The sequence below is a fragment of the Piliocolobus tephrosceles genome, chromosome 6 (assembly GCF_002776525.5).
Source record: "Piliocolobus tephrosceles isolate RC106 chromosome 6, ASM277652v3, whole genome shotgun sequence".
Taxonomy (NCBI): Eukaryota; Metazoa; Chordata; class Mammalia; order Primates; family Cercopithecidae; genus Piliocolobus; species Piliocolobus tephrosceles.
In genome coordinates, this window is record NC_045439.1 from 31,360 (window position 1) to 40,552 (window position 9,193).

Here is a 9,193-nt window from a genome sequence, read left to right on the forward strand (position 1 = left end):
CAGACACAGGACTAGCTCACTTCATCTTCACAATGACTTTGAATTTTGCACCATCATGCAGATGGGGAAACAGAGCAACTTGGGAGTCTTGCCCAAGGTCACACAAGGAGTGGGCACAAGCACTAAGCTTTGGGCTCTGGCAGCCTGGACCCAGGGTCCATGCAGGAGCCTTTCACCAGCAAGAGCAGGAGCCTTTGAAACTCAGGGTTCTTGGCTGGCACGGGGGACTGTGTTTTATAAAAGTGGTGAGTGCCTCTGGTTGAATGTTTAATGTTCATATCAACGAATCTCCACTGTATCTATCACCAGAGCCCTCCAGGGCAGATGGGCATTGGAGAGGCCGCCTGCGCCCGGCATTGGATGGAGGGTGGGGTGAGGCCCCAGGCTGCTGACCCAGGCTGCAGGATGGGCTCAGCCTCCCGTGTCCAGCATTCTCCTAGTGCTGGTTGGGACAGGACCCTGCCTCATTGTGGGCACTAGCCAGCCATCTGTCCCCAGTGATGCAGCAACCCAGACCTGCCTGCCTGGAGACCAGCCCTCCACAATAATAATAATTATGACAACTATTATTAGTATTCTATTGTGGTGATGGTAATAACAAGCTTGGCGTCGTGGTCAGGAGACCAGACTCTGTGCCAGGCAGACCTGGCTGCACCTCCCAGCCACCCCTTGGCTGTGGGACCTTAGGCCAGTACCTTGACCCCCACTACACCTTAGCTTCCTCCTCTGCAGATGGGAGGAGGCTACTCAGGTGCATTGATTCCTGCTTGCAGGGGGCGGGGCTGCACAGGCAGAGTTCTGGACAATCTGGCCTGGAAACCACAGGAAGGCAGGCCCCGCAGCACTGTGTGTTTTTAAAGCTGACCTACCTGGCCTCCCAAGGGAACCCATGATGAAAGGTTCCGGCACCCCTTGCCAGTCATCAGCCCACGCACTGCTTTACTTCCTGTAATGACAGTGCTGGGCCAGTGGCTTACCCACTTCGCTTGGCAGGCACCGTGCAATTTTCATTAGGTCACATACTCATTATTTCTCCAGATGACTCTCAGCCAGGGAGATGTGAATTTGATGGGCTGCCCACTTTACAGACGGGGCAACTGAGGCGTGCAGCAGGCAAGGGCTTGCTTCCGGCCTTGGAGAGGGCAAAAGGTCAGTGGTTCAAGTAGGGATTCTGAATTTGGCCTCTGTGGTTCCCTGAAGTAGGTTCCTGGGGAAAAGAGAGTGGAGAATCACGGTTGCTGGGAGTGGTGCAGGGAGGAGGCAGAAGGCGTTGGTGGCCCGCAGAGGCTGCCTGGCCCCAAGAGCAAACTCACACTCACTCACAGGCCAACTGCTTGGGCCGCTGCCTGCTCTGCCTCAGATCCTCCAGGATGGAGATGTGGGGGACAGGGAGCTGGATCCCACGCCTGCTGCTGTTAAGGTCAGAGAAGGGGTGAGGTGTGCCTGGGTTGGGAGCTGGGGCTGTAAATGCCTGACCACGTGGGAGTTGGTAAGAAGACAACACGGTCTTGCCCCTTCCTGAGCCCTGGCCCAGGTGTGTGTCACGGACTTTGTAGCTCCTTCTGTCGCCACCATAACCCCGTGGGGTCAGTGCTGCTCCTGGCCCATCCACAGATGAAGACACACCTGAGATGCGACTGCTTAGGCCACAGAGTTGATTGGCAGCAGGTCTGCCCCTGAACCCAGGCCCGAGTGCCCCAAAAGCCTGCTTTATCTCATCCCATGCTCCAGGGAGCCACAGCCAGGGAAGAGGAGAAGTGGCCGAGTGCCGTGGCCGAAGCGAGGGTGGAGAGTCAGCTCTGGTTCCCAGCCTGGTCTGCCAAGCTCTTGGCAAGCCTCAGGCCCTTCTGAGTTTCCATTCTCTCACCTGAAGGGGTGAGTAGCTCGCCTGTCTGGCCTGGCTGCCTTGTGGGCTCAAAGGCAATGTGAGAGGTGCCTATTTCATGCTTGGCATATAGTAGGTACTCAAGTAAAGTAAGTTTCCATCTTCCTTTTCCCTCAATAACAAAGCAAAGTGTTCCCTCTCCTAGACAAAATATTACATTTTAGGATGAGTGATGATGGAATTGTAGGCAGTTTGTCGGGCTGGCACTGGCGGGGCTGCTAGGAAAAGATCTCTGAGCTCCTCAAATCACAGGCACAGCAGCCTCGGGAGGGGAGTCCGGTGCTGCTTGCTGCAGGCAGGAGCCCCTGCGTCCTCTTCCTTCAAGAGCCTTTCAGGGCCAGGTGTGGTGGTTCACATTTGTAATCCCAGCACTTTGGGAGGCCGAGGCTGGAGGGTTGCTTGAGACCAGGATTTAGAGACCAGCCTGGGCAACATAGCAATATCCTGTCTCTTCAGAAAACAAAAAAATCAGCCAGGTGTGGTGGTGCACTCTTGTAGTCCCAACTACTTGGGAGGCTGAAGTGGGAGGATCACAGCCCAGGATGCTGAGGCTACAGTGAGCTGTGATCGTACCACTGCACTCCAGCCTGGGGGACAGGGCGAGACTCTGCCTAAAAAAAAAAAAAAAGTGTCTATTGTCATCTCAACTGCACCACTTCCCAAAACTCACCAGAATTCTCCCGGGCTTTCTTTTCATAATCTCATGCTAATGGAGAGTGATTTCTGTGGACTCATACTTCAAGAAATTGTGGCTCTCTCAGAGCCAGCCTTAAAGGGTAATAGGCATTCAAAACTGCTAAGGCAGCTCCCAGGCACCGCTACACCCCTATTAAATCACATACACCATTAAAAGGATAAAAGCCCGTGCTGGCATGCACGTGTGTGCATGGCTTCTTCCTAGGGTGCTCTTCCCCAGCTCTGCCGCCTGCAGGAATGGGAGCCTCCTTTCAGGCTCAGCACACGCGTCTCTGCAGTGACGCCTTCCCAGCTCCCCATTCAGAATTGCCGCCCTTCCTGGCAGTTCCGTAGCACATGGGTCTTGTTTACAGCACTTTGTACTGCCTCTGTCTTAGCTCCCAGGAAGGCTATGAAATTGATGACAGGAATGGAAGCTCTCGTTCGTTCAGTTCACAGCATGCTGAGTGCTTTATGCTCTTGGCCTGTGATCCTCACTAGCGCTCTTTAATGTGGTGACCATCCCATTTTACAAATTAGGAAATTGAGGCTCAGAGAGGTTCAACCATTTGCCCAAGCCTGGCTGTTCCCAGGCCTGGGCTCTTTCAACAGCACGGTGCTGCCTCTGCAGGGGCTCCACCCTGGGCTGGGTTGTGGGGAACTCAGGACCCCTCAGTGGAAAGGGTGGCCGAGCAGGTAGGCAGACAGGGTCAGCACAGTATGTTGCTACCATAACTGGGGACCCTGGGATTTGGTGGGAGCCAGACAGGTTGGGGGGATCATGGGAAAGAATTTCATAAGGCTGTGTCCTGGCATGAGTCAGTCAGGTGAGGAAGAAGGATAGGGCATTGGTGGCAAAAACAGCACCATGTCACACAGCCATGTGACAGATGACAGTTGTTGGGGAGCAAGCTCCTCATGCCATCATTTGAGCAGGATGGAAATTGTGGGCTGGAGAGCAGGGCAATGAGGAGAGGCCACGACTCCCTGGACAGAGCACCCCAGGGATGACACTCTGTAAATCAGTGCAACCTAGAGTTAGAGGGTCTCTAAGGGTGGGCCACAGATCTCTGCCTTCATCCCTGCCTGTTTCAATCGAGTCTGGATGGAGCCATTAGAGCTTATCAGGCGTGCCAAAGGCAATGTCCCATGAGAACGTTACATTTCCAGAAACCTCAGAAGGTGGATCCAGAGACTGAAACCAACAGAAGGGAATTGAACAGGGAGAACAAGAATAGCCTGCTTTCAGGTGCAACAGGTCAATTGCACAAACTGACAAGTTGATGGCAAGGTCCTATTTTCCCCCTGCCTCCTGAATTGTGTTTAAAAAGTGAATCTTTGGCCAGGCCCGGTGGCTTATGCCTGTAATCCTAGCACTTTGGGAGGCCAAGGTGGGCAGATCACAAGGTCAGGAGATAGAGACTATCCTGGTTAACGCGGTGAAACCCAGTTTCTACTAAAAATACAAAAAATTAGCCAGGTGTGGTGGCAGGCACCTGTGGTCCCAGCTACTTGGGAGGCTGAGGCAGGAGAATTGCTTGAACCCAGGAGGCAGAGGTTGCAGTGAGCCAAGATCGCATCACTGCGCTCCAGCCTGGGAGACAGAGCAAGACTGTGTCTCAGAAAAAGGGAATCCTGTGAGGCTGAGAGGGAGAGATCTGTTTGCTGGGCCTGCCCACAGGAAGTTCTCTAAAAACATCTGTGGTGAGTGGGTCCTGGATGGGTGTCCTGACCTGGCCGAGTCCTTGGGAGGAATCAGCCAGTTCCCCTGCACCAGGATGGGGCTAACTCAGCAGAGCCTGTGAGGCTCCAGTGCCTACTCACAATAGCTGGGGTTGGTGTAACCCACAGAAAATCCCCCAGTCCCATCCAGGAACAGGCATCCCAGTTGCCTCAAGATCAGAGAGGGCCTTCGCCAGCTGGACAGCAGAGGTGGGGTGGTGAGGACAGAGGGCGGCCTTCTGTGCCTGTGATGAACTATCACTTGAGCCCAGGAGTTCGAGACCAGCCTGGGCAACATGGTGAGACTCCATCTCTACAAAAAAATACAAAAATTAGCTAGGCATGGTGGTACCTGCCTGTAGTCCCAGCTACTTGAGAGGCTGAGGTGGGAGGTTGGTTTGATCTAGGGAGGTTGAGATTACAGTGTACTGAGATTACACCATTGTACTCCAGTCTGAGCAACAGAACAAGACCCTGTCTCAAAAAAAGAAAAGTGGGTGTAACATAAAGAGTAGGGCCAGTTGTGGTCAGATGGTGACCTAGGGTGGGTACTCACAGCAAGCACTCCCTCTATACTTCTGCAAGATGGCCATGCTCTCTTAGCTTGTTCACCTGTAGGGACAGGGAACTCACTACGTTGAGCCTGGGACAGGGCAGACCCCAGACCTGCCTTCAGAGAATCCGCACTCTCGTGGGGAAGTGAGCTGGCGGCAGGGGCGGGGCCAGCCTCCAGGTCTGACTCCGCTGCTCTTTCAGAGGGTGTCCCCCAGAGGGAAACGGGCTAGAGCGCTCCGGAGATGGGCCCTGTCCAGAGGCCTGGCCTCCCTATGTTCTGCAGGCAGAGGGAGAGTGACCCTTGTGCTCAGGCAGCCGGCCAGAGCCCTGGGAAGCCGAGACCCCTCCTTCCTGTGGGAAGCTGGTAGGCCACTGCCCACAAGTGACCCTCCCACAGCGGCCCCTGTCCCCCTTTCCCTCACTGCTCCTGACCCCCCCGTCCCGCACCTGAGTGGTGACAGCTGGGAAGGGCTGATGCCTGCCCTCGGCCCCCCTTGGGGGAAGAAGGGGCTTCCTTAAGGAGGAGCCTGGACACCCCTCTTCTCTTGCCCCTCAGAGGCTGGATCTAGCCAGGGACTCTGACCTGGATGTGGGGGTGCTGGGATGGGGAGGGAGAAAAAGGGGGAGGGCACTCCCTGCAAGAGGCCCAGGTCAGGGCAGGGGTTCCCGGGCCCTCAGCCAGCCATTCCTGTCCAGCAGGTTGGAGGGGCCAGGGGCCAGAAGCACGTTGTTGTCTGGAAGGGCAGAGAGATGATCTGCCCACTGGATTTCAAGGCCTCCTTTCTGCCCTCTCCCAAAGCTGCTGACAGACCTGACTCCCTGGGGAGCTGAGGGACGCTTTTCTTGTTTCCCGTGACCTCCACAGAGAAAAATCCATCACTGGCTGGCTGAGCAATCCAGGCGGGTCCAAGAAAGACAGCATTGAGTCACCTGGGTCCTCATTGCCCTGACAGCCGTGAACGCATCATCCAGCTGGTACTTAGCTCTTACAGGAAGGGAAAGGTCTGTCATTTTCCTCCGGAAGTGCCCCGCGGGGACTGCCGGCTGCCCCTCCTTGAAGCCAGAGAAAGGCCGGATCCTCATCCTGGGGCCAGCCTCTGGTAAGGATGTGGACTAGGGGTGGGAAAATATCCCTCCTTCCACTCAGGAATCCCACTTCTGGGAACTTACCCCAAGGAAACAATCCAACAGGAAAGCAAAGCTATGCACAAACACGTTCCCATAGGAGTTCTGTATAATAGAACCAGCGCCCAGCAGTGGGAACAGGCACGAACCACGGCTGGGCTAAATATCACCTGGCTGTGAAACAGGGCAAATGGGGAGGATGGGGGACGGGGGGCTCGGAGGTCCTGGCTTAGCACTCAAGGGTTCCTGAACTTTGACATCCCAGCCTGATCCCTACCCTGACACTGGCAAATAGACCAGTTCCAGAACTCAGAGGTGGTGACTCCCATCTCCAGGTAGGGGACCTAGCAAGTATCCCACTGAGTCTTATCATCATGCAGGTGTGAGAACCCCTGCTTACATTGCAGCTTCCAGGACGCATTTATTTAAACTCTCTCTCTCTCTCTCTATATATATATATATGTATACACACACACACACACACACGTATGTGTATATATATGTGTGTGTATATATATACGTATGTGTGTGTGTGTGTATGTATATATATATATATTTTTTTTTAGATGGAGTCTTGCACTGTAGCCCCAGCTGGAGTTCAATGATGCGATCTCAGCTCACTGCAACCTCTGCCTCCCAGGTTCAAGCAATTCTCCTGCCTCAGCCTCCCAAGTAGCTGGGATTACAGATGCCCACCATCACACCCGGCTAATTTTTTGTATTTTTAGTAGAGAGGGGGTTTCGCTATGTTGGCCAGGCTGGTCTTGAACTCCTGACCTCGTGATCTGCCCACCTCAGCCTCCCAAGGTGCTGGGATTACAGGCGTGAGCCACCGCGCCCGGCCAACTCTAAGTCTTAGTTGCGGCATCTGTAAAATGGACCCAGCACCAGGGCCCGTCCCCAGGGCTCTGGGAGGGATAGTGAGATCATGGTGAGGCTCGGTGAGGAACTGCCACCCATTGCAAATTACACAGCTCCTGTCTCCCTCTCACCCTCCCCAGTCCCCAGGCCACATAGGCTGCTTTGAGAACATCCCAGTGCCCAGAGCTGTGCCCAGGCCTGGCATGATGTTTCTGCAAGGCTTCTCCATGCTCCTCCTGCCGGGCCGGGCCCTGGTCCAGGCTCTGCAGAGAGGAGTGAGCTCCAAGGTGCACTGGCCAGCCCCACACACCAGATGTGCACCCCTCCCATTCCTTTTCGACCTGCGTCCCTGAGAGCCAGCAGTGTTCCTGGGGTGTCTGTGCCCACACTGGCCTAGGCATTGGGAGGGGCCCCATGGAGAGGAGGCACCCGAAGGAAGCAGCTGAGCTGAGTTCCAGAGAATCTTTGAGAGAAGGAAAAGCCAGGCAGAGGCCTTGCCAATGCTGTTAGGTTTTCAGCTGGCTGGGTGAGGCCAGAGTGAACCTCAGGTAGTGGCTGTATGCACAGGTCAGGGTTGGAGAGGTAGGCTTTAGGGACATCAGGCTACAAGGCAGAGTTAGAAGCTGAAGCTCATGCATCTCCTGGCAACCATGAGGCAAAGAGAAGCCCTAAATGTGGAGCCCAGCAGGGAGCTGGGCGTTTCACTCCTTGGGTGAGTCCCTCCTAACGGGACTCAGTATCTCCAAGCGTCCTCTAGGATTGGACCAGTCTAGTGCTCCTCAGGCCCGGGTGGACCTTCCACGGCTCTGCCAGGCAGCCTGGCCACTTCCCAGACCAGCTCTCCCATGGGCTTCCAGGACAAAGCTCTGAGATTCCCAGGATGCCAAGTATTGTGCAGCCCCGGTTGGTGCCAGCCCTTCCTCTTTGGTAGCTGGCGGTGTCCCCTTTCTAGGGCAACCCCCACTTGCTTGGTGAAGGGCTCCCTCTGACACACACTGAGGGTAGGATGTGCGACTAAGAACAGATTGTACAGTGAAGGGAAGGGTTTGTAGCTGCCTTGCTGGGAGCCCCTGGACCAGGCAAGGTGCCTCCTTGCTCTGAAATTCCAGCTGGGACTGCCTGTCCCTTTCTCTTGGGTGGGTCCTCCGCCTGCCTTTGCTGGCACACCTGCCATGGGAGAAATCTGCCATGGACCTCCAAACTCATGCCCAATAGTCCCAGTTTCTGCAGGTAAAATGGGCACAGTCATCCCTGCCCACCTTGCAGCCTTGTTGGGAGGATGGGAGGAGGAAACAGCCCAGAGAGTGCTTTGCAAACTGGAAATGACTGGGGAAACTGAGGGGCTGACCAGGCTTCCTCTCCAGCAGGCAGGCCCGGGCCTGGGGTGTTGCTGGTGATGGTCGGGTCTGCGAGCTTCCATCAGGCAATATTCCTCGCCCTCCTTACTTGTTTCACACGCCACAGCCCAGAGCTAGGTTTTGTCACTATTTAAATAAATTATGTTGATATTTAAATAAAATAATGCATGCACTTAGGGTAAAAACAATCATGGAACACTAAGATGCTTGCAAGGAAATGAGATGGTTCCCCACCTCCCCTCCCTTTCCCCACTCCCCAGAGCAACCAGTTTCCACATTTAGTTGTTCTTTCTGGCTTTGCAGTCTCCACATTTCTCATAAGATGTTTACGTTGCTATTTCTTGATTTTTCAATTCCAGACATTTCTGTTGCTTTCTCATGGTGACAGATGAGGCTTCAGCTCTCTGAAACCCTCCCACTCCCGCCTCTCCTCCCTCAGCCTCTTTAGAGGGCTTTATGCATTTCTTAGTTAATAGCTGGTCAAGGGTTTTACGATGATGATCGCGTAAATATTATTCCATGAAAGTCAGGAAGTGGTCAATGACGGTTTCTTGTACAGTTTTGTTTGTGTGTGCCCTGGAGTGAATGCATTTATTTATAACTTGCAAGGTATTATGTGTCTCTTCTTAATTTTTCATCTGATCTACTCTAAACTGAGTGCTGGTGTTGTCAAATGCTCTGAGAGTCTGTAATCTACTCTGTTTTGCCCTAAGTTCCCCATCTTCTGCTCTGGGGTCACTTCTCTGCCCCCCGGGGAAGGATCCTCCTTCCTGGGTGATCGCACACTCCCTGGTTGTTCTCAGCTCCTATGGGAGCATGTGCAACCAAAGCTTCCTAGAAGGTGCACGGTCGTTATATTCTATTTAAACTTAAATTTTATTTTGAGGCCTTGCATTTTTGCAAGGTTTACAAGGTTGATCCTTCCTGTGGGCATAAAATCCAGGCAGGGAATCCTTTTCCCCCAGATTTTTTTTTTTTTTTTTTTTTTTTTTTTGACAGAGTCTCGCTCTGT

The 9,193-nt window shown here is 53.9% G+C and overlaps 1 long non-coding RNA gene across 1 annotated transcript in view; it reads right to left on the reverse strand.

Annotated features, from left to right (window-relative positions):
• Positions 1-254: 254 nt before the first annotated feature.
• Positions 255-9,193, reverse strand: part of LOC111538290 — a 21,837-nt gene continuing 12,898 nt past the window's right edge. The window contains exon 2 of the long non-coding RNA XR_002730294.2: positions 255-1,207. This is a non-coding gene — a long non-coding RNA (uncharacterized LOC111538290). The remainder of the gene's footprint in view (positions 1,208-9,193) is intronic.